Source organism: Malurus melanocephalus, unplaced genomic scaffold (assembly GCF_030028575.1).
Source record: "Malurus melanocephalus ecotype Western Australia unplaced genomic scaffold, MMel_1.1 scaffold_507, whole genome shotgun sequence".
Lineage (NCBI taxonomy): Eukaryota > Metazoa > Chordata > Aves > Passeriformes > Maluridae > Malurus > Malurus melanocephalus.
This window is the reverse complement of record NW_026623739.1, coordinates 8,522-31,913: the sequence shown is the minus strand read 5'-3', so window position 1 is coordinate 31,913 and position 23,392 is coordinate 8,522. Positions and strand designations below refer to the sequence as shown.

Genomic DNA, 23,392 nt, shown 5'->3' with positions numbered 1-23,392 from the left:
GACTAAATGGGAATGTAGTGTAGTCATTTGTCTTAATTATAGTCAGTCATTTTCTCCTTACAAGCCAAATGTTAATRTAGTTTTCTTTTTATTTATACTGTTCAGACTCCTTTAGTATCTAACATATTWCATATATATACATCCACAATTTAAACCAAATGTTGCAACTGTTGCACGAATTTTAGTAGCTATTATCATATTTCCCATTTGAATTAAGAAYCTTTGTATTACTATGTTCAGTTGTTTGCTGATCTTGTTCTGTAATACRTGGATATCTTCATAGTTCTGCTTCTCCATCATGCCAAAAGGCTTAGAAAATACTACGTGATTATATGGGAAACTAGTATATTTTTCTTAACAAAGCAAATATATTTTGTGTTAAAATCAAGAAGTAAAAGCCAAGAGTAATAATGATTTAGAGCACTACTCAGCCTGACAATTTGAAGAATAATGACRTTAAAATGAGGATGTCTGAGTCAGAGCTAAGGTAGAGTTGTGCTGCTGGCATGGAGCTGGGTAAAATGAGGCAACAACCTCACTGCCATTAGTATTAGTTATGGAAATAATATGGGCTCTGGTTAGTATTTACTAATGTCAGAGTTCTTTTATTATGAGATTGAGGATTTGCAAACAAAGGGAGGAGTTTTCAAGGAGGCAGCTGCATAAGACAAGAAGTATTCTGCACAGGGCAAGCAAGGGGGTTTAAGGTAATGTAGTCCCTCAAATTTAATTTTTCTTCAGTAGTTGCACAGAAACAGGCAAATTATGTAATCACAGTACACATTATATATATATAAAATTGCTTGTTTGGTTACTGTTTGATGTAAGAAAGATTTTGAATCGTTGTGGAAGTATGTGCAAAAAGAAGTCTCTAAATAGGGATGAATGCAATTAAGTTGAGTAGTTTTCTGTTCTGAAAAATATCAGTATTTTTTCAGTTTTCTAAACAAGGCCCATATTTTTTTGGTCACTGAACTGCTCAAGGCCCAACATGGGCCATAGGGTTGCATTTCAGACTAAAGTACTTAGGTTCAGTCATTTGTTCTGTTTTGTGTGAAAGATAAATTGAGTTACATCTGTGTGAGTCATTGTATACTTAGACTCAGCTGGTTTGGTATATATGTTGTGGTTCCCAAAGTGTACAGGTATTAATAAAAGTAATAATAATTAATTTGCTTTGTGCAACTTCCYTACCAGCCCAGGCTCTTGGCTTAATCTTATTCCTTTATTTGGGGTTTACATTTTCTTATATGTATRTTTGCTGAGAGGAATTATTGGTAGGAATCCTGGAAGGAGAAGGTTTCAGATGAGAGAGTCTCTTAAAAACTAACCTTGGTTTTGTTTTTCTTCTAAAAATACCTTTCTTCTTCTTTTCACTGTTGTGAAAAATTAATTCAGTCCATTTGCCTGCCCCATGTCTAGYGTGAAAGTGGGCAAAGTCTGTCTTGGTAGGATTTACCAGTTCTAATTCCTGTCCACATTCCTTTGGACAGTGCTATTTTCTGTTTCTGCTATTAAATATTTAGAGAGAAATGTTGGGGATTTTTTTTTTTTTATTTGCAGGACTTGGAAGCATTCTCCCTGCTGAAAATGCTGGAGGGGAAAAAAGAGAAATGCATTTGCATACCCATTTCATTAGGTACAAACTGACTCTCTGAACATGTTGTTTTTCTACATTTACTTGTGAATCCAGTTCTGGATATGACTGTRCTATTAAAAACTAGAAGACTTGGAATCCACAAGCTGAGCATTTATTAAGGCCTTGATAAAATTTGGGGAGTTAAAAATTAATAGTTACTTGATTTTGTTAAACAGATCTGTATAGGGTAAGCAGAATTAAACATTGAGTGATGGAGAACCTTGCTCATATCAACAGRAATGCTGTGCTTTGGGAGAAATTATCAATCACTAGTTTTGTCTCTTTAATTGCAAAAATTCCTAAATAATTACGGAAAAATTGCAGAACTTTGTCCATACCTTTCAGAAAACACTTTTGTATCACAGGATCTATTCTTAACTAGAAAGCAGAGTAGAAATACAAACAGATTRTCTATGTCTGCACTTTGTGTCTGTTGGTCTCTGTTAATGTCAAAGAGATGTATGTTGCAGTATTAGCAGTCTGACATGGATTATGTTCCATCAGCTTCCCTTTCTCCTGATTCCCATCTCCTGGGCCTGAGCACTGATAGTGTTACTGCTTTCTCTCCTTGAAAAAAAGAACCTTCAAACTCCTTTATTTTAAAGCCTTGTGTTTTGGCCCCACTATGTTCTTTTTATGCATTTAAACTTGATTTAAAGTGCAATTTATTTTTTTATTTCATTTTGTATTTCACTTCTTTCTCTTAAATATAAAATATTACTTGTGTGTTTGATGCATATAATTTCTTCAAGACTTTCTGTGTTAGACTTGSAGATAGTGATTTATCTAAATTTAGAGTTGAAATACAGCATATTGTATATACTATTGTCTTTTAATTGTAGGGAGTGCTGAGCAATTTTTAGTCCTCACAAAATTTAGTACTTATTCTTCAAATGTGAGCACTTATCCTATACAGTTCGTTGTGGGTGTAGGTTGGTGTGGATGTGGCACAGCAAGTGGTGACATGCAATATCCTTTTTGAGGAGAGTGTATTATACTTCTAAAATACCTGCTGACAATAGCTGCCAAAATTAGGCAGAAAATTGAGAATAAGAAGGTATTTGAACCAAGRGCTTAAAATCTTGTCACAGATTTGTAAATAAGCATCAATTAAAATCTGAATATGGTRGACACCATCATGTCTATTCTCTTTCTCCATTTTTAAGATTCTTTCTGCTCTTGGTTTTTATTTCATATCATGAGGCCAGTCTAGCAATATTAAAAAGATGGAATGCATTCAGAGATTTGGGATTTTTTTTWAAAGATTTCATTTTTAGAACATAAAAATAGAAATTAGGCTGTGCAGAGAAGTGCTCGAGTCACCATCCCTGGAAGTTTTCAGAAAACATGTGGAAGTAGCATTTCGGGACCTGGGCTAGCAGTGAACATGGTGGTAGTGATGAGTTGTCAATTGGACTTGATCTTGGAGGGGTTTTCCAACCTTTGGGATTCCATGTTTTCTGATGCCATCAACAAAGGCATATTGAAGGTGAATAATTTCCATATGAAAACTGCAATATTTTCCCAACCCTTTTGTGACAGGAGAAGGCAGTCATGGGCACACCCCARGGCAGTGCAGATGGATGCAGCATTGTTGACACATCACACTTCACTGTGGGGAAAATGCAACTTCCCCTCACTTTTGGTTAAAAGTTTCAGTGTGATTTACTGTCATGTCTATCTCCCATCAAATCAAGATGTAGTTTTCCATTGGGAGGTGAGTAGGACTGTCTCAAACAAGCAGGGCTGAGGAATGGCAGAGGTCTGGCCCCTCTCTAGTGCCTCTCCATCAGTTTTTTCTTGCCCTTCACAACTGCAAGTCAGGTTCTGGTTTTCAGTATGGAATTAAAAGTATAGTTGTTTAAATTTTGTGTTAGAAACTAAAAACAGCACAAAACAATGAGGAAAAACATTTAAAATGTAATTGTACCTAGTAGTGAATTTCTAAGAGCCACTCAGAATTGCAGAAGATTGGTACTTGTGATTTTTGAGATGATTGAAGGCATTCAGAGCTTTTCAAGTCCATGCCATTTCTCAACTCCCCTCCCACCTCTATTTGTTCATTCTCCTTTGGTCGCCTCAGTGTGTGAGTCAGGGAGAGATGAAAAGAAATAATTATCAAAACAAAAGAACATGGAATGAATGGATTAGGTATTTTTAAAAAATATTGTYAGGATTTGAGCTATAGTTAGCATTCCTTTAGTTTTCCAGAACAATGAAGCCTTGCATTATATTTTGAGTTAGCACATATGTGCAAGTTACACAATGCAAAGAATATTCYTTAAAAACATTTATTGCTCCAGCTCCAAATGTGTAAAAGAGAGAAGCCTTTCAAATCAAGCAACATGAATTTTTTATGTCTTGGGATCTTTGCTYCTTCTTTCTATTCTTCACCTTTTAAACTCRTGTCAATAGACTCTGTACCAAGATTTGGATATATTACAAATAGTTTTTCATGGTAATAGTCTGAGTTTTTTTCTCCATCCTTTGACTTCTCTTGTGATGATAGTATGCTTTCTTTGAATATTTGAGAAAGAGCTTAGAGAGAGACGCCTTTGAATGCTCACTGGGGACAATATGGAAGAACTGGATTACATTTTTCCTTGGTTTAAGAAGGATTTAAGTAGATGTTTCTCATGTCTGGAGATCCCAGCTTTGAGGCAGACAGCAGATGCGAGATGGGTGTGTTCTGGCTCTCGTGGTGTGCTTAGCCACCAGGCATTAAAAATTGGAGGGGTTGTTTGGCCAGAAAAAGCCCATCTGAAYGTGGCTCCAAATCCTTGTCAGGACCTTGCCCAGAAGAGGAAACTTTTGAGAAACCTTTTGGCACTAGTTCCAATTCCCAGTGCTGCTTGTATGTGTTAGTCCATGACAGTTCACTCATTTTTCCCCTGTATCCCCATTTTTTGGGTTAATTTTTAAAGTGTTTGAGGTAATCACTGTGTTAGTTCTTGCTGTCTCCTTTCTTTTCTTCTGAATTTCTTCCAACAGTTTGAGGGCCTTCAGAAAGGTTCATCTTCTAACTCAGAATATAGATTTATCTAGGGTAAAAAATACCTGCTTACAAAATTGATGATAAATAAAACTTAAAGATTTTAATATCAACCATTATGATCTAATAAAATAATTAAATAACCTTCCATTGCTTTTTGGCAAATGTTACCATTTTAGTGGCAGTTATTAACCCTGAAAATTATTATAAAAAAGGAAAAAGGTGTTTTGGTTGTTCATTTTCTCWAGGAATGTATAAAAATTTATACTGCATGAGTAATAGTAAATGACACCATGTCAATTTGTATTTGCAAATCGTATTTCCACCGCATAATAGTAAGTCTTTTAATGACCGCTCATCTCTGCTACTGAAGTGCAAAATCATTTCATTGTATCCTTTGGTTTTCTTTTGTAATTTGTGTGTGCTCGGCTGACAAATTTAATGTCAAATTGGGTCTGGAAGTTGTTGTTTTCAAGCAGGTTGGTGAGTAAATATCCTGGGGTACTTTCTGCACAAATATACAAAGTTTTATTTAGGATAGACCTATATAAGTAGAGAAGAATAAAATCTGTTTTGAGTTAATGTAATTACAGAATCAGTGGTAGGGTTTAAAAATAGCTTGTCTCAGGTGGCATTTGGTAAAGGTAATTAAAGCATGAAGAATAATGATAAAACCCTTTTGTTCGCTACTCTTCTGTAGTGCTTCAGGCTTAGTATTTTGCAAGCAAAATACTGGTTTCTGGCTTGGAAACCTCACTGTGATGGAAATTTCCTGTCTGATGCAAAAATGGAAAAYATTTTGTTAATCTCCTCTAAATACAGACATTATTAAAGAAATATACTAATSCAAAATGCATTGGTTTATGAACGAGGTGTGTTTTACCCATTCAYGCAGCGCTGCAGATTTGGAAGACAYAGTATCCAGAGGGAGCCAATGTGCTCATAAAATGTTACTTCTTACTAAGTGCTCATGTTTTACATGTTAGTGGCAAATACACATCAAGGGCATGATGAACCAGTCCAGCACAGGAGCACAGAGATGATAAAAGACTTGGGGCATCCTTTACCCAAGGAGAGACTGAGAKCTGGGATCATGGAAGGGGAGGGGAGGAGTGTGTGCAAAAACCTGGTGACAGGRGCTGGTACAAAAGTGAGGCAAACACAATGTTATCCAGTGACAGGACAAAAGGCAGTGGTCACAGACTGAAATACAGGATATTCTGTTCAATGATCAGAAAAACCTTGTTACTGTAAGAATTGTGAAATAAGGGAAGCAGCAGCTGAATCTCCATCCCTGGAGATACTCAAACTCTGACTGGATGTGGTTCTGAGMAGCCCTGCTGTGAGCAGAGCTGGGACTGGCCAATCTGCAGAGGCCCCTTCCAGCTTCAACACCTCTGTGATTCTTTTAAGTCAAAGAACTCTAAAATTGCTGACAAATTTGTCTGTGTATTTCTGTACTGATTAGAAGTTTTTTTTTTTAGCTAGTTGATTATACCTCCAGTTTTCCATGACTTGCTATTTCTCTGTGTTGAGAAAAAAAACTCRTTTGTGCTTTTTTTTTGCTTATTCAGGCAGGTGATTTTATCTTTTCAGGGATGAGATGAAAGTTAAAGGGTTCGTTTTATCCAATTTGGCAATCTGAACATGTAATTGAAACAAAATTGTTGATAAAGTCACATATGAGAAGCTACTGTTCTGCTGGCTGCTTAGCCAAGAGTCATGTTCCTATKTCACTGGCTCCACTGCTGGGGCAAATTCCCATGGAAAGCAAAAGTGGATATTTAAAGTGTYAAGAGTATGCAAGTTAACAGTATATGAGTTAGAGTGCATTAGAGATTACCTTGTCAGAAAGATTACCTTGTAAAAAATACATGTGAATATTYGCTATCTGCTCCTACTGACTTGCTCTGTAGGTACTAAAGTGATAACCACTTGCTAGGTGCCTCACTACTCACAAATCGTTGCTGCAGGCAGGCAAGGTGTGTACTCATGCAGAGGAAGTGGGAAAGCTTCCTGGCTGCTATCAGGGGAAAAAATACTGATCCCCAGATGTCATCTTTCTGAACCGGTACCTCTGGTGAGGCCCTGACACAGGCTGCCCRGGGGTGTTKTAGCTGCTGCATCCCTGGAAATAYTCAAAGCCAGGCTGGATRGGAYCTGGGAYACCCTRGTYTAGTGGAAGGTGTCCCTGGCCATGGCAGGGGGTTGGATCAAGATGATCTTCAGGGTCCCTTTCAACCCAAACCATTTTGTGATTCTRTGAACCAGATTGCTGAGCTRGGACRTGTTCTCAGMATGCACAGCAAGTGRYTTTCAGCCAGAGTTWGTAGCAWGATTCCCAAGTGGAATCTTCATTTWAAAATTTCTTCTGTTCTCCAAGTGTTCCTGAAGAACTCTAATCTTTATAGCAGAGATGCTAAAGAGATGCAGAGACAGGACAAACTGCTTTATCTGCCTGCAGGGTCCATCCAGGAGGCACAAAGATGGGGAAGGGATGTCTAGCGGACATGCAGTTAGGTATGGCTGTCACTAAATCAAAGCAGCTACAGTGTGGTCTAGAAAAACCTAACAGACCTCTCCAGGAGATTCTGAATCTGYTCTGGATAACATGAGCTGCCTTCCCAGTGTCCCCTTACTGCACAGCATGAGTACATAGGCAGAGCACATTGCAGAGGRAAATAGCCTGAGGTAAACGAGATTTTGGTTTTTTTACATCTCCTTCRTGAAGGTGAATGGCAGTTGTGTTAGTGTGACCATGCTGTCACATGCTCACAAAGCTGTTGGTACGACTAGTGCGTGTGCTGGCAATTCAATGTGCCTTACCTGGATTTAAAACCCAGCATTCAGTAGGTCCGAAACTCCTGCTCTCATTCTGCACCCCTTAGATTTTATAGGTAGAGGAAATGAGTATTTTCTTTAGAATTTGACAGACCCCCAAAAGCTGGAAGACTGCTTGTAATGCATTATCATAYAATGATGCACTTAGCATGATCTTTTAGGAAAATATCAGGAACTGTTGCTTGATTTGGTGGCAGAACASTTAGAGTAGGTTTGAGTGCTGCTGGAGACATTTATATAGAGGCTATAAAATTACTCATTTATTCAGAGATATTGATATGGTAAACAAAATGTTACCACTTCATGTTATTTTTTTTTTCTAACGGAAAATGCTTTGGGCAGTTATGGTTTATGTCAAACCAGTTTTTGTGTCAAAATTATAGAAAATGAAAATTTCTTAGTACAAGAAAATACCATTGTACTGATACAAATAAGCCATGTCTTAATTGCAGAAAAGAAAATGTTTGGCTTAAAAGACTCTGAGTCTTCATAAGTATAGAACACAGAGAATGATGGAAAAATGTCTCCCTCTTGATAGACTGCACTTGGGTTGCACTTTGGCCTTCTCTTTCTCCACTTAAACCAGTCAGTGCTGGCCTTTTCTTGTGTCATGGGCTTCAGCCTTAAACCATCCTGGTGGGTGTCTGCTTTTCCCTCTCCCTCTCCACGACATGCAGTTTTCCACGTGCAGTACCAGAGGTGCTGAGTACAGAAGAATTACCTGTGCCCATGATCTGCAATATGGGATGAAAACGGGAGCAAGCAGGGAAAGATATTGGTGTTAAAAGCATCAAGAATATTGGGAAATCAATGTACTCAGAACCATACCATTTAAAAAAACCAAGTAATGTGTGCATTCTGAATCAGTTGATTGCAACTCTACAAGGATGGATTTTAAAATACAAGAAACACATTGCTGAATTATAAATAATTTCCAAATAATTATGTCAAAATCTTTATGTATCACTTATTTATGAACAGTGAGGCCATAGCACAGCTAAATCAGTAGCAGTTCTGCCTCTGGCCACAGTGAGAACAGAATGAAGCCCCAAATTATTTAATCAAGAAAAAAAAGAGATCAAATATCATAGAACCATGGCATAGTTYGGTTTGGAAAGGACCTTGAARCTTATCTGGTTCCAGCCCTCTGCTGTGGGTAGGGACATCTTCCACTAGACCAGTTTGGCCAGGGCCCTGTCTAACATGGCCTGGAACACTTCCAAAATAATGTTTTTCTCCCAAATTAGCAATGTTATTTGGCAGTGCCAGGCAATAATTTGGTAGTCAACTTCAGTGCAGTGTATTTCACCAGTGAAATTGGGTGTTTTTCAGCCATGGTGGTCACACGTGCTCAGAGAGGTCACATTGTTCCACAGGACAGATACTGCAGACATGCTGACAGCATAAGGATTGCTTCTGGAATTCTGGATGTCTGGATTGCTCTGGAAGAGAAGATGTGCTTTTCTGTCATCTCCTGTCTTGCCAGAGCAGTAACAGGATGTTCCCAGGTATCTGTGCTCATGTGGGGATGATGGACGGAGCGGAAGGGCTGGGCAGGAGAGGGCAAACCCCGGTCTCTTACCTTGCTCCAGTTTCTTGGTGCTGACTCATTCAGAATATTAGATTTGGCTTCCCTGCTGGATTATTTTTGGCCACTGCAGTTGATATTTGAGGTTTATTTTTACCTGTTACTTATTTCTATGAAACCAAAAGGAAGGACAGTGTCATTGTGAAGACCTGTRTCTGAACTCTACAGTAAGACATGTGCCTATACGCTGTGCACAATATTATTAGTTGTACTTCTGCAGATTCTCTTAGCATTCATCCCATTTCTTTACGGTAATGACTACCAAAGCAGCAGTTCATTACAGTGATCCCATTTTTGCTCCTCACCTCATTACCTGTGCCTGGCTCTGGCATGGCTAAAGGTCCAGCCATGCGCTGGCATCGCTGGCAGCACAGACATAGTGTGAGATAGGGTGGCAGATGGCAGCAGCACTATTTATAGCTCCAGCCAGGCTGCCCGAGGTGAGTGCTGCCCAAAGAGTCTGGCAGGGTTGTTTTTAGCTATTAGGGCACTGGGAAGACAATTTCAGATGGGGAAAAATGAAAAAGAGCTCACAATTTGCATTCCTCAGAAGTTCACCCTGGAAATGCCAGGCTTGCTTAATATTGATTCCTGCATTTTCTATCCACTGGTAACTTATTTTTCCTCATCATCTCTGCCCTGTCTCCACTGGTTGCCCTGAAATCTTCCAAATCCAGCCTGTCTCCAGCTTTGCAGCCTTGGCCTTGGCTGAGCTGGAAGAACTCGTGCTGCAGAAGTTGCGCTGCCATGGCAACTCAGGCACACGGAATTTTAATTGCAAGGGACAATATATATTTATGAAGATAATTAATAAAAATGTTAATGGGCTGTTTTTATTATATTAGCAGTATCTTTTGTACTGTGCTTTTCATTCTTGTTTGCACAACAGGAGTGCAGTGAGGAGGGAGGTAATTTTAGTGTTTTCATCATAAAGTTTTGGTGTTTGTTTTATTTTTTATTTAAAATCAGATCAGATGAAATGCAGTTTTGTTCAGTGTTTAACAGTGCTTGTGGTTGATTTGGGGTTTGATGGCRCAGTTATAAAAAGCTGTAAGAAAAATTTCATGGAATCATTTTATACCAAAGCAGTAGAAGTTGTGCAGTTGGATGCCTACAGTCCTGCAGATGCAGGTGCCTGGCTGGTAGAAGCCTGTGAGGAGGAGGGGTAAGCAGAGATTACCTGAAGTTTTGTATTATCCAAGGAAACCTCCCTKACCTTCCAGCTACTCCTGCCTTTTYGGTGCTGTGCAAGTGTTTGCCAGTTGCCAAATCTGGTGCCACTGCTGTTGTGCCAGAGCCTCCCTGTGCTTCCCTCAGTGCCTCAMGCAGCACAGCCATGTTTTCATGGAATAATATGGAAYTGRAGACACAGGGCTGTCAAAAACTCAMAATGGAGGCATAATGCACTGTGCCTGATCTGTGCTGGAGGAGAATTTTCTTGCTTCGTCTTACTGACAATTAAAGCCTGTTGTACAGTTTTGTTACTGATTTTTGGGATTTCTTGACTGTAAACCATARTTCTATCTTTTGAGTAATACTGTTTGTTACAAAGTTTTCTAGATTTTTATTTTGAAAAGAATTAAAGACAGCCCAGTAAAAAGATATATTTTTTCAGTTTGAATTGTATGCAGCACTGACATARTGATCTAGATGGGGTAAATCTGTTTAGTTATTCCGTTGTTTCCTCATTTTTCTCTGACCTCAAGCATGAAGATTTTGATTCTGTAGCTGCCAGCAAAGTGAAATGTCATCTAAGTCATTACCATCATTTTTCCCATATATGTGCAATATATGAATTTAAATGCTAATGAGGGTTTTTTTCAAGTGTGTTGCCTTGTAAAGTTTCTTTTTAAAATAACAAAACTGAACAAGACTTCTTCCTTTGAAGATGAATARTATGATACCAATTATTCTTTATGTTGGGACAGGAAAGTTACCTACAATTCAATTAAATTCTATCTCTATATTTCATGGTTTGCTGCAAACTTTCTCAAATATCCATCTCTGTTGTAATACATTGTGCATTGTGCTGGCTAAATGATTTTATAGCTGGAATAGTGATATAAATGATTTTATAGTGGGATAGCTTTAAAATGGATGCAAAAACAAAAATACATTCTGGTCACTAAGGAGTTGGGTAATAAGTTCAACTTCATTAGTTTTGATTAGGACTGAGTTGGTGCCATCTGTGCTGTCAGTGTTSTATGTCTTTCACAGAAAAGATGAGAGATTGGAAATCCAGTTTGGTGTATTGTCCTCTTACTTGGTATGGTTTTGTACAAAATTAACTTGGCTGGACTCCATTTCTTTGTAGCTGAGATTTTTATTTTTGGCATCAATTATCTGGCAGACGAGTGTTTGGCCAAGTTTTGATCTTTTGTGTCTGACTGGTTACCATGTAAATGATTTTTTTTAAGCTTCAAGTGTGTTGGTTTCAATGCATTTTCAAGATTAAGAAATACCACAGTATGTTACTGCTGCATTTAGAAATACATTAGAAATACCATCTGTGATAATACTGAAGTATGTTAAAATCTAGTTAAGGGARGAAAATAAAATAATACTGTCGGCTAGAGATGCAGATAACTTTCCTGAGTAGAGAGCTAACTAGTGTTAGGGGGAGCACTTGGTGAAGGTAGGAGGCACTTAAATCTCCAATCTGCATAAGGTGTTAATCATCCAAGAGATGTTAAGCCCTGTCTCTTTGTTGATAACAGATGCCCATTCCTATACACTGCTTCATCAGACAGAATTGTTCTTATATATATATATSTATATATATGTAGACAGATGTATATGTACAGATTTTTAAATGGTAGACAAGTAATSTGGGAGATTCTGTGTCACAGCTATTAATGAGTTGTGCTAGCTTTTGCCTGAGCTCTTGTTTAGGGRAGCAGCTCCTGTGCCCAGTGTTCTTTCCAGTACTTGCAGTTCAGAAGATCTTTAAACTCCATGAAATATGAAGTGGCACAGGACTGCTGCCTTTGGTAAAGCTGAGRGTGAGTTCCCTGAGAGCTCCAGCTGCTCTGAATCGTGGTGGCTGCAGTCCTGACCCCTGGCCTGCCCTGCTGATCATTGCCACCTCCTCTGCCTTTCCACTGCYGCTGTATCTCATGTGAGCAGCTGGGGAGAGTCATCGGGGAACTGACCTGGATGGAAATTAMTAATATATGTTCCTCTGGGGTAGCTGTGGCCTAGATGAATTCAGTGTAGGATCAGATAAGTGCTGGTACTGGCTTGGGGGAGTGTRTGGGATGCATAGCCAAGGGGRGAGGCAGTACAGCCATGGACAGTGYGACTGCCATGTGCTGCAATACAGGATTTCAGAAAGGAATGGCTCATCAAGGCAGAGGTTAATTCACTCTTTGACTTGAAGTGATGCTCAGTATGTTTAATCCCCTTAATTTCCAGCAGKATTRTSATTTCTTGATGTTCAKTATRTTTAATCCCCTTAATTTCCAGCAGGATTATGATTTCTTTTTAGGGTTAAATTGCCATCACTTAGCCTCACAAAATTCGTTCTGAAGTATAAAACACAATTCTACAAGTTACTGACTTTAGTTTTTGTGACTGGCCATGCAGGTTGGAGCTGTACACTTTTCCATTATGGCAGTTTTATCCTTGGAAATTAGAAGATCGCTTTCATGTTACAGACACTCCTTGAGGTCCTGAAAAATTCCAGTGGTTTTGCTGACAAAAAGTAACAACAGAACCCAGGCAATATCTTTAGTGATTTCAGTCATCCCTTGGTGCTTTCTCTAGTGTTAAAAACCGCTTAAAATGTGGATTTTAGACGACTCCTGTATGCAATTTTATTTTGACTGGCTGGAATAAAGCCCTTTCCTGGCTTTTTCCTTTCATTTTGAAGTGATGTGTGGGAAGCTCTGAGCAGCCTGATGTGTTCCCAGTGTTCAGGCTGTAATTGCAGCCCCCTGTTAAGAGCTGCTCTTCTCCTCTCTCTGGGAATCAACTGGAAAATAAATAGTAAGCCTAACGAAGCATGAAGAGTTATTGGCCTACAAATTAACTATTTAATACTTAAGGGTTGTTGTTTTGAGGAATTTTTTTGCAATCTTCCTGAAATACACATTTGTTCTCTCAAAAAACAACTCCACAACATCATTGACAATTTCTGAGTTATCCACTGGCAAATAGATGTGAAAAATACATTTGCTTTGCACCTGCTGTTATAGTAATACAATTTGGTCTGCATTTAAGGTATTTTTAGTGTACTTTGAATGTAATATTTTTGTGTCAGTCATCACTTTTGTGTTATTTCATGAAGATGAGCCTTCTGCCAATCCTAAAGACCTGGTTTGCTGTTTCACCTGTGATGGTCCATGTCAATGATGAGTGATGATGAGGGTTATCTTAGCTCACATTACTGTAGTTTATTCCATATTTTTCTTCCTTATTCTTKTCCAGAGGTTTCCCAGCATTGTTTATTTCTGTCTTGCAAGGTTCCTCCTATCATCCTGTCAATTATTGATGAGGTCTGCTCTTCAAGCATTTGTTCTTTATGAATAATTTCAAAGACAAATAAAAGACCTCTCTGCAAATTTAATGTATTGCCCTTTTGCAGTGTGTTATATTGCTTTCTTGGAACAGTGCACTGGGAAAAACAATCCAAAGCAAAAGCTATTTTGTTTGAATTTTTATGCATTATGTGTATTTTTTCTATGATACTACAATATGCAATATATTTAGGATGACTAAGAATTACAGGAATGATGTCATTTGCAAATGCAATAACAAATACTTTTAAGTTAGTCCTTTGTATATTAGTGTTTTGTTTGTATGTGTTAGAGGACACATAAGCAAAATATCAGATGGATTGTTTAATTAAATGATGGCCTGAGAATTAGAGACAATCGGTGCTGTTGAGTTTTTAACTCTTCATAGCCCMACCTAAAATGTGCTTCATGGAGGAGGGGATAATCATTAGGTCAGCTGGGAAATACCCAGAGTTAATGTCTCCTGGACATCATGAAACTGCACTTTTTGTGTCTGTTACCAGAGGAAAGGTAGAAACTCCATCTGCTGTATACTGAGTTTTAAGTCATCTTTCAGATGAAATTCTTATCTTTCTCCACATTTCTTTGATTTGTGATGAGCTCTTTAAACACTGGAGTATATGAAGTAATATAAGTCAACTTCAAAATTACATTTATCATCTATTAGCTATAAATCCCTGGAGTTTTAAACCTGGAACCTTACCTCCCCCATTTTTTTCACCCCCAATTTTAATATCTTTTTGATATCCCATTTTTTAATATGTAACTGACACTGCTTCTCAGATTGGGCAGAACTTCTAAGTCATTTTTCTATCACTTGCTTTGAAAGAGCAAATTTAGCTTCAGGAAARCTACAGAGATAATTTTAAAATGTGTGTGGAGACTGAACTTCTGTATTTATTCTTTATTTCCTATCAGACAGAGGAAGCCTGAACTAAAATAACTGGCTGTYAACTTTAATATTGTTAACTACTGATTGAGCCACTGTTGCACTGTATTGAGTTTTAGGACCCACAATGTGCAGGGAGATTCAATGGAAATAAAAAAAAACTTAGGTAAAAGCTTTTTTCAATTAGAAAACTAGAATTATCTGTTAAATTGGTAATTCCCTACCTTACACTGAGACACACATAGCAATTTACTTGTTTAAATTTTCTTTATGAATAGAATATCCTAGTCTTTTTCTAAATCTGTAAGAAATTGTACATCAAGTCAAATACTTTTGGAATCTTTGGTGATAAAATATTTTCTGATTAAAAGAAAACTTGGGTAAATGGGTTCTCTCATTTAGGTGAGCTGAAGGCTGAGAGATTCCAGGTGTATTCTGGACACACATTTTTTGGATTTCCTGTAAATAGAAACCTGTGCTTGCGTTCACTGATTCTTTGCAGAAAAAGCTCCAGGTACTTTATGGAAAACTATGTAACGTGTTGTGTTTAGACTTGGATCTGGTTTTATCTAGTCTTGATGTTTTCCATCTTTTATATTCTATCTCTGTAAGAGATTTATATAATGGGGCGTTAATATTTTCCTTCTGCTCAATCTCTCTGTCAAAAACTGTAACCTACTTTCTATAACAGTACATTTATTTTTCTGTCTTCACCTTGAGAAGGTGAAATTTCTGTTGAGGCTCCATACTGCTAATGCCCTGATCAATGTTTGCTCCAGCTGTTAAGATAACAAGTCTAGTTTTTGTAGGAACAAAGTTATCTAGATGGATCACTAGACAAAATAYGCCTGCCTTTTGGGTCATAGTTATAAAATGGTTTGGGAAGGTTTACCATGCCAAAATGCACATGAAAGATTAAAAAGAATTAAAGAATTAAAGATTCGCCATAATGCTGTCCCATTGGTATTTAGCATATCCAAAATGTGTTGGTTTTTTTAATACTTTTCCTACATAGRAAAATGGGTCACTGTGACACACTAAGCTGGTAGAAATGTCCTTTTSATTGTGCTCTGAGCTTGTATGGGCTGTGTGCCCTCATAGAATTTGCTGTGATTTGGAAGCCTCTGTGGAAGCCTCTCTTCCTCTTTGGAAGCTCTCCTGAAGATATCATGTAGGAATTTTAAGATATCATGCAAGATAATTTTAAGATATCATGCATTTCAAGATATCATGCAGGAATTTTAAGAGAGGAGTGAGTTGGAGTTGCATTGTATTTTTTAAGTTTTAGGGCAAAATGGAGTAAAGTGGCTTSTTTGGAAGCGACCTACAACAATTATCCAGTCCAACTAAATACTTCAGGGCTGGCCAATAGTTAATGCATGTTATCAAGGGCATTGTTCAAATGTTCTTTATACCATGAAGAGCACTAGATACACCCTCTGTAAGACAGTAAAATGAGATGCCAGTCACAATTAGTTCTGCAGCTTTATCATCCTTCTGCTCCAAAGATCAGGTTTTATTACAACAATGTAGTKGGATAGATCAGTTGCAGTCCTTATAAAGACTAAATATAATTTTTTGAGGTTTTAAATTTTTTTTTCACTGTTTCTTATACATGAACTAAAGTTTCAGCAACTGCCTGCAGCACATGCAGCCAATATTAATATGAGACCCCTTGAGTGAGGAGAGATTTTTCCCTCCACTGAACTGAACTGCTTCACTAACCTCAGACAAAATCCAGTGCTTAAACAATTGTCTCCAATATTTAACAAAAGAATGCTTGATATCATGTCTGCTAAAGATCACTTCGCCCAAATAAAGCCCCAAACATAATAAAACAGAAATTGAAATGTTGTGGCATCTACAAAAAGATGTGCCAACTATGCATCATTTGGGGGAAAAAAACCATACCTAAACCCCATCAGGTGGTGTACAGATTACCCCATCTCTTGCCAGAGATCAGGGAGCTTCCAAGCTAAGTATTTAAGAGTAGTTCTGAATTCATAGCATTCCATGTCAGTAGTAGAAAATTGAGCCTGGTACATTCAGAAGCTGATCTATTGCCCAGTAGAACAAATAGTGTTTTACTTTTGTCAACTCGCAGAGAGGGTACAGCAGAGTAAGGGAATAAATTATGTATCAGTAGTAAAGTGTATACAGAACGGGAGAGGGAGAAGGAAAACAAACCACAAAGACAGTAAAGGTCATAGATATCTTTTGTTTTTCAGAACAGGAGAGTTTATGCAGAATTATTTTTTTGTGTCTGATCTYATTTTGTTGTTGTTTTTTAACATAAAAATATTATCTCCTCTGTTGTTGATTGATGGCTCAACCCTGCTAAGAGCTGACCTGYTTTTGTCTTACCTCTGTGACTGCTACAGTATAGAATTCCAGAAAGGTTTGAGTTGGAAGAGACCTTAAAGACCATCTCATTCTACCCCTCTGCCATAGGCAGGGACACCTTCCACTAGACCAGGTTGCTCCAACCTAGCCTTGAACACTTCCAGGGATGGCACACAGCTTCTCTGGGCAGCCTGTGCCAGAGCCTCACCACCCTCTCAGGGAGGAATTTCTTCCCAATATTCCATCTAGACTCTGCCCTGTGTTAGTGTAAACCCATTCCTCCTTGTCCTACCAAGTTCGTGATGCAGAGTCCCTCTCAGCTTCCTTGTAGTCCTTTCAGGTCCTGCAACATGCTGTGAGTTCTCTAAACAGCTTTCYCTTCTCCAGGCTGAACAGCCACAACTTTCGCTGCTTTTCTCCATAGGGCAGGAGCTTTAGTCCTCATATCATGTCCGTGGCATCCTYTGGACTTGCTYCAACAGCTCCTTCACCTTCATAAGAAAGTCATCACAATACATCACTTTCTTTTTTATGGCTGCCTATAGAATAGTATTGACATAGATASTTGTATTATTCTTGGACTCCTTTTTCCTTCTGCACAGTCTTTAAGAACTGTGGAATTGCCATTCTCTGTCATCCAGATCTACCTTGTCCAGCATTTTGTAGCTAAAAACTATCATCAGCAGCTTCTGAGAGGGTTAAAAACCTCATGCTGGACAGGTGGCCAATATGTCATCACCATCCTGCTTCCAAGTAGTTTTAAGATTTATTTAAGTGTTGATAGAAACTGTCTGTTTGAATGAGAGAAAATGGCTTCAAGCTTGGCCAGGGCAGGTTTAGATTAGATACTAGGGAATTTCTTTCACTGAAATGGTGATTAGGCATTGGAGCAGACTGTCCAGGGCAGTGATGGGAGTTACCATCCTTGAACATGTTCAAGCAATGTGTGAATGTGGTTAGTGGACATGGTTTAGTGACAAACACAGCAATGCTGGGTTGTCAGTTGGACTTGATTTTTCTTAAAGGTTTTTTCTTAAAGGTCTCTTCCAACCTTAATGATCCTCTGTGATTCTGTGAAACACACTGACAGCCTTCCAAATGATCATTTTCCATTTCTTTGGCAGTCATGTGGGTGCTACAGCAATTCCTAACAACCTCCTGGCTAGTGCAGTCCCACTGGTAATGCATCTAAAAGTGGCAAAATCCCATCCAACAGCCTTTTAAAAAATAGAGAATTGTCTATTTAGAARTGATTGGTAAATATGCATTCCTGGTCTAAAAAGAGGCATGTTGTCATAGTTTCTGAGGATCCTGTCTTGGGAATTCTCAAAATTTGACCTACCTGGACAAACACAGCATGAGAAAAATGGGACATAATTTGATAAAAGAAGATGTTTGCTTCCTTTGGGCAGAACTATATTAGTAATCTAAAATGATGAGAGAAGAGAGGCTTTGACTCTGGATTTATCTGCAGGTGTGACCTGTCAGGGCTGCTCAGATATGAACTGTTGATCTGGCCCTATGTCCCAGAAGCCTTCTGTAGCTTCCACTTGTGGAAGGCAGTTTTGTCCAAAGAGCAATAAATACAGCTGATAGTGAATTTGCAAGGTTCAGCTGACCAGGRTATTTACTGAATTAACCTAAATATTATGTTCACTTTCAGTATATTGATATGTAATTGTTAAAAATAAAAGACTCTAGAGAATAATCCTCTGCTTTTTTCTCAGTTTCTGTTTCTMTGTAAATTGGTAGTCTCTGAGTGCTAGATGCTCACAGCTGAATAAAAGTTGATGATGATTGAAARAAAATCTATTTATTGACAAGAGCTGAACTACAAGGCATGGGTTACAAAAATGCTACAATAGAATTGACCATAAGCCAAACATCTTTTATTCAATGTCTTTAAAAGGAAGAGCTATTGATATTTTTTTCCCCTAAAACTGATTAGTAGGGAACTTGGGATTTTCTTGGATCACACATTCTACTTGGAGGGTTACAATGTGTATGGAAAATGAGGAGAGGATTGTGTTGTGTATAARATGTGTTGGCACAATGTGCTGTCAGATTTCACTAAAACCAGGAATTTGGTAGGACCTCAGTAATAACAGGGAACAGAGCTACATGCCAGTTGTGCAGATAATTTCAAACCCAGGCTGCCTGACCTCATCACTTTTGCGTATTCTGTATTTTTTGCCTGTTTGTGATTGTGTTTTAGGGGGTTTAAAGTTTTTATTCATATTCCCATGTGTGTGTGTGGAACTGCACAGAACCATTAAGAACTTCAAGGAACAAAAAAAATACGCAAAAATCTGTTCCTTCAGCAAATGCTTGGGTACTTACACAATGTCCTAATTTCAGTAACATGCAGTTGGCAAGTCAGTGTTTAAGACTTTTCAGGATTAGGAGGTAGTTTATTGAGGCTAGCTCCAACTCCAGATATCAGCAGAAGGTGTGTTTTCACATCCTGGCTAAACAAGTGATGGATGCCGGCATCAGCCTAGGGATTTTTACTTTCTACACAACATGYAGAAAAGTTTCAGTATCTAATCCTYAAGAAGCATGACACACCAGATTTCTAGGGCATGGTAMTTTTAGTTGTTGGAAGTCCATTTTGATTTATTTTTCCCTGRTTCTAGCTTTTTTTTTAGCTAGTGAGGAGAAGAAGTACAGGCAGAACAATGTGATGCAAAATCAGCTGTTTGAGCATCACCAGAGATGCAGACCTTTTAAATGGACCAGTCAAGTGAACTTGAACTGAGTCTCCAGCACAGAGAATCCCACACTGATTTATGTTGGAAAGGACCTTAAAGCTCATCTTGTTCCACCCCTCTGCCATGAGTAGTGATGCCTTCCACTGGAAAATGCAAATCATATTTTTGTGTGTAAACACATGGGATAAAGCCCAATTTTAATAAGTTTAAGGTTAGAGATAAGCCTTTAGATGTGAAGTACAGGATGAAAATTGCCTATTCATACACATAATTATGTATTCTTGATCACACATAGTTCTGTCATTTTGGGTTGTCTTCTTCCTGGGATCTTGCCTGGTTGTGTACACAAGGAATAGTGCATATCTAATGAGCTACCTTGAGTTTCTTTTTTTTCCCCTGTATTATTTTTGCTTTGTGTAACCCTGTGCCTTACTAGACACCATTCAGATGAGGATTTGAGACTGTTATTATTCTCCTATTTGGCATTTCTGTAGGACTCATCACTACAGTATTTCAGTGCCTCAGATATTAATTGATTTTCATAACACCCCACTGAGATGGGGAATTATTATTAACTAGGGAAATGGAGCACAAAGAGATTGAGGTCAGAAGTGCTGCTCAGTTTGAATGCCAGGTTTGAGACTGTGACCTGGTTTATTATTTATTTTGTATTCACATTAAACTCTCAAATTCCTTTAATTGCAACTGTAATTCTGCATCTCTCTATATKGAGTCAGAAGTTGTAATGCAGGCAGCTGTACAGTAAGGAAAACTCAGCTGACTGCTTTTGGCATTTTTTTCATTAGGGATGTGTCTGTTTTCCTGAAAGTAATTTTGGGCAAAAGTGGGGCAAGTACTGAGTCTCAACACAGCACTGAGATRTTATGCTCCAAGAGGTTTTTCTTTAATAATAAATTCTGGCTGATAGAATGCCTATTCTCCCGGTCTTGGAACAAGGAAACAAAGGAAACAAGGCTCTACCTCCAGGGGTCTCTTCTGCTCCCTATTTGTAATTCATCACCAGAGTGGGTCCACTTGTGACAACAAATAAATAGAGGCTCTTTTTGGAGTGTGTGTGAGATGTTCTTAATCAAAAAAACAATTCCTGAGGTATGTACATAAATATTGCCCTGCATTTCTTGATTATGGTTGCATATGTACCCTTACTTTTTTTTTAACATTTATTACAAACAGTTTTCTGTTCTGTTCATTATTTCTGTGTTGATCTGCCTTCTGGCATCAACTGCCCATATTCAGCAGCTTCCTGATAGCTGGAAATGGCAGGAGTGTCAAGSAGTCAGCATTCCATTACAGTTACTCCAAAAATACAGCTGTATTAGRAGAGAGGTGACTCAAGACAGAGCTTGTTCAGTAGCATGGCAGCYGTCACAGCATTGACATATGAAGATAATTCTTTTTCTCAGTAGAATATTATTTCTCTGAGTTGGCAGCACTGAAATGAATTTTAGAAGTAAGATCATTAGAACTCTGAATGCCTTGATAGCCATCTCACCTTAGCTTTTATTCCTAATAGATTACCTCATCATGACTTTCAGAAGAATAAAAATTGTCTGAAAACCTAAAGTATCTATAAACTCATATGCTTTGTTCTTTGAGAACAGTGCTATCAACAGACTCTATCCAGAAGAAGATAGAACCTTAACTAAAGTATTTTTGATGTCTTGTAAGTAGTTCTACAGTGATCTTCACTCCAGACTAATTACTTGTTTTTCTTCCATTATGGGTTTATTAATTTCAAAGAGAGATTGTCTTTTGAGAGGGAGTTAATTCTCCAGTCTTCACATGTAAATCTTACTTCAGGCCCATTCACTTGTTTTCCTCTAGGTTTTTTGGAAGCATCTTTTGTTAATAGGGCTGAAAGAAGACTGCTTTGGGCTCCTTTAACTCACTAAAAGTTAMTGTGCATTTGGGCCTTTACACAAATATTTGTGGCCCTACCTTGGGCATGCTCCTCATCAACTTCTGTGTGTTGAGTTACCTGTTGGTTTCTCTGATCAAGACAAGAGGACTACAGGGCAGTCAAGTACAATGTCACAGCTTGACTGGAAAACATTGTRTATGCTGGATGAGGCAGTCTTCTTGTAACTCTCCCTAGATCTTCTCAAGTACRTGCTGAAAAATTCTTTTTTATATTTCTATAATGGATTATGTAACTTTGCTGGTAGATCTTAAATGCTGTTTCAGGCATTTCCTCACAGGTTAACTAAATGGTCAGATGGATCTGGAGGTAGACTGCAATTATTCAGTCTCTCTGTTATTTAGAAACCATGTAAATGAAAATAATAATTTAAGAAGTCTGATTAGGGAACTGCTTGTTCTAAAAATTTTGTTATTAATCTCTGTTTAGTTGCTTGTGGTTTAGATAGTCTGATTAGTTTTGGTTGCTGATAGTTGCACGATGCTTAGTTGTCCTGAGAATAATYATGATAACATGGTGAAAGCACAAAAATGTGTTTATTTTCTCCAGTGGTACCAGCTGGCATAAGAAAAAACATCACCTTTCTTTGTAATCTTTCAATAGCACATAAAACCTGGTATTTCAGGTTTCCTATGAGGAAAGGRTGGATGRGAGAGCTGGGGGTGTTCAACCTGGGGAAGAGAAGGCTCCAGGGAGACCTTGGAGCCCCTTGCAGAGCCTAACAGGGCTCCAGAAGAGCTGGAGAGGGACTTTGGACAAGGGKCTGGAGTGACAGCACAAAGGGGAATGGCTTCACACTGCCAGAGGGCAGGGTTAGATGGGATATTGAGAGGAAATTCTTTCCTGTTAGGTCAGTGAGGCCCTGGCACAGAGGTTGCCCAGAGAAGGGTGGTTATTTTATCCCTACATCTCTGGAAGTGTTCAAGGCCATGCTGGATGAGGCTGGGAGCAACCTGGGATAGTGGAAGGAGCCCGTGCCCCTGGCACACCATGAAATTGGATAAACTTTAGTGTCCCTTCCAACMCAAACCATTCTGGAGTTCTAYGACTTWAYAAAAYACAGATCATATTGTTTTCTGGTATTAATGTCTAGAGGTATTAATGTCTAGAGGTATTACTGTCAAGCAAAGAGAAAGCCACAGTTGAGATTACTGAACATGAGAATGTTTTAATTGGATAAATTAATAATAGCCATGATTCAGAGAAGTCATCAACCTTACAGAGAAAACACAAAGTGATGTCTAAGCTTCTTGCATCTATTTCCTTAGCTGCCATTAAAGGGAATGGAGAAATGCAGCAAAGCGTTTTTGTCTCTGGGGCAGCCTGATCTACCCTGGAGTGAGTCCTTTGAATATATTGGCTACAGATGGATCCAAAAAGGAACTGTAAACGTCTAGCTAAGTTTCTGAATTGCTGTAAACTTCTAGCTAAGCCTACCAGGCAGCTGCATTAGTGTGTGGCACAGGCTCACTGTAGAGACTTTATGGAATTAGGAAACCGCCTAAATTCAGGAGATTACCTGGTTGCTGACTCCAGCAGGTGTCAAGCTTTTTTATCGACAGCCCTGGTTAACAAGACACAATCAGAGTTTAGAAGCTTTTTTTGTCACAAAAATCCTCTATTTTCAAGGGCAAAGTATTCGTACAGATTTATTTTCCAAGTTACAGGAGAGGATTTTGTTGGTTTTTCCTTTAGGATTACAAAGGTAATGGAGCAAAGCACCATTTGATATTTGCCAGCCTAGAAGCACAGCTCACACTGCGGGGAACTGGAACCTGAAAATAATTAACTGTTGTAGTTCCAGCTTTGACATTTTGATACTACTTCCTCATCCACACACTGGTGTYCCTCAAGTCTGTTTACACTAATTCCCATCTTTTTCTATAAATTCTTTATGAGTTTTTAATTAGCACATTTTATGATAGATTCATAC

At 38.3% G+C, this 23,392-nt stretch overlaps 1 protein-coding gene across 1 annotated transcript in view; it reads left to right on the top strand.

The window, feature by feature from the left end:
• LOC130582571 (rab GTPase-activating protein 1-like) overlaps positions 1 to 23,392 on the top strand; it is a 114,070-nt gene that overhangs the window by 90,129 nt on the left and 549 nt on the right. The window lies entirely within an intron of this gene.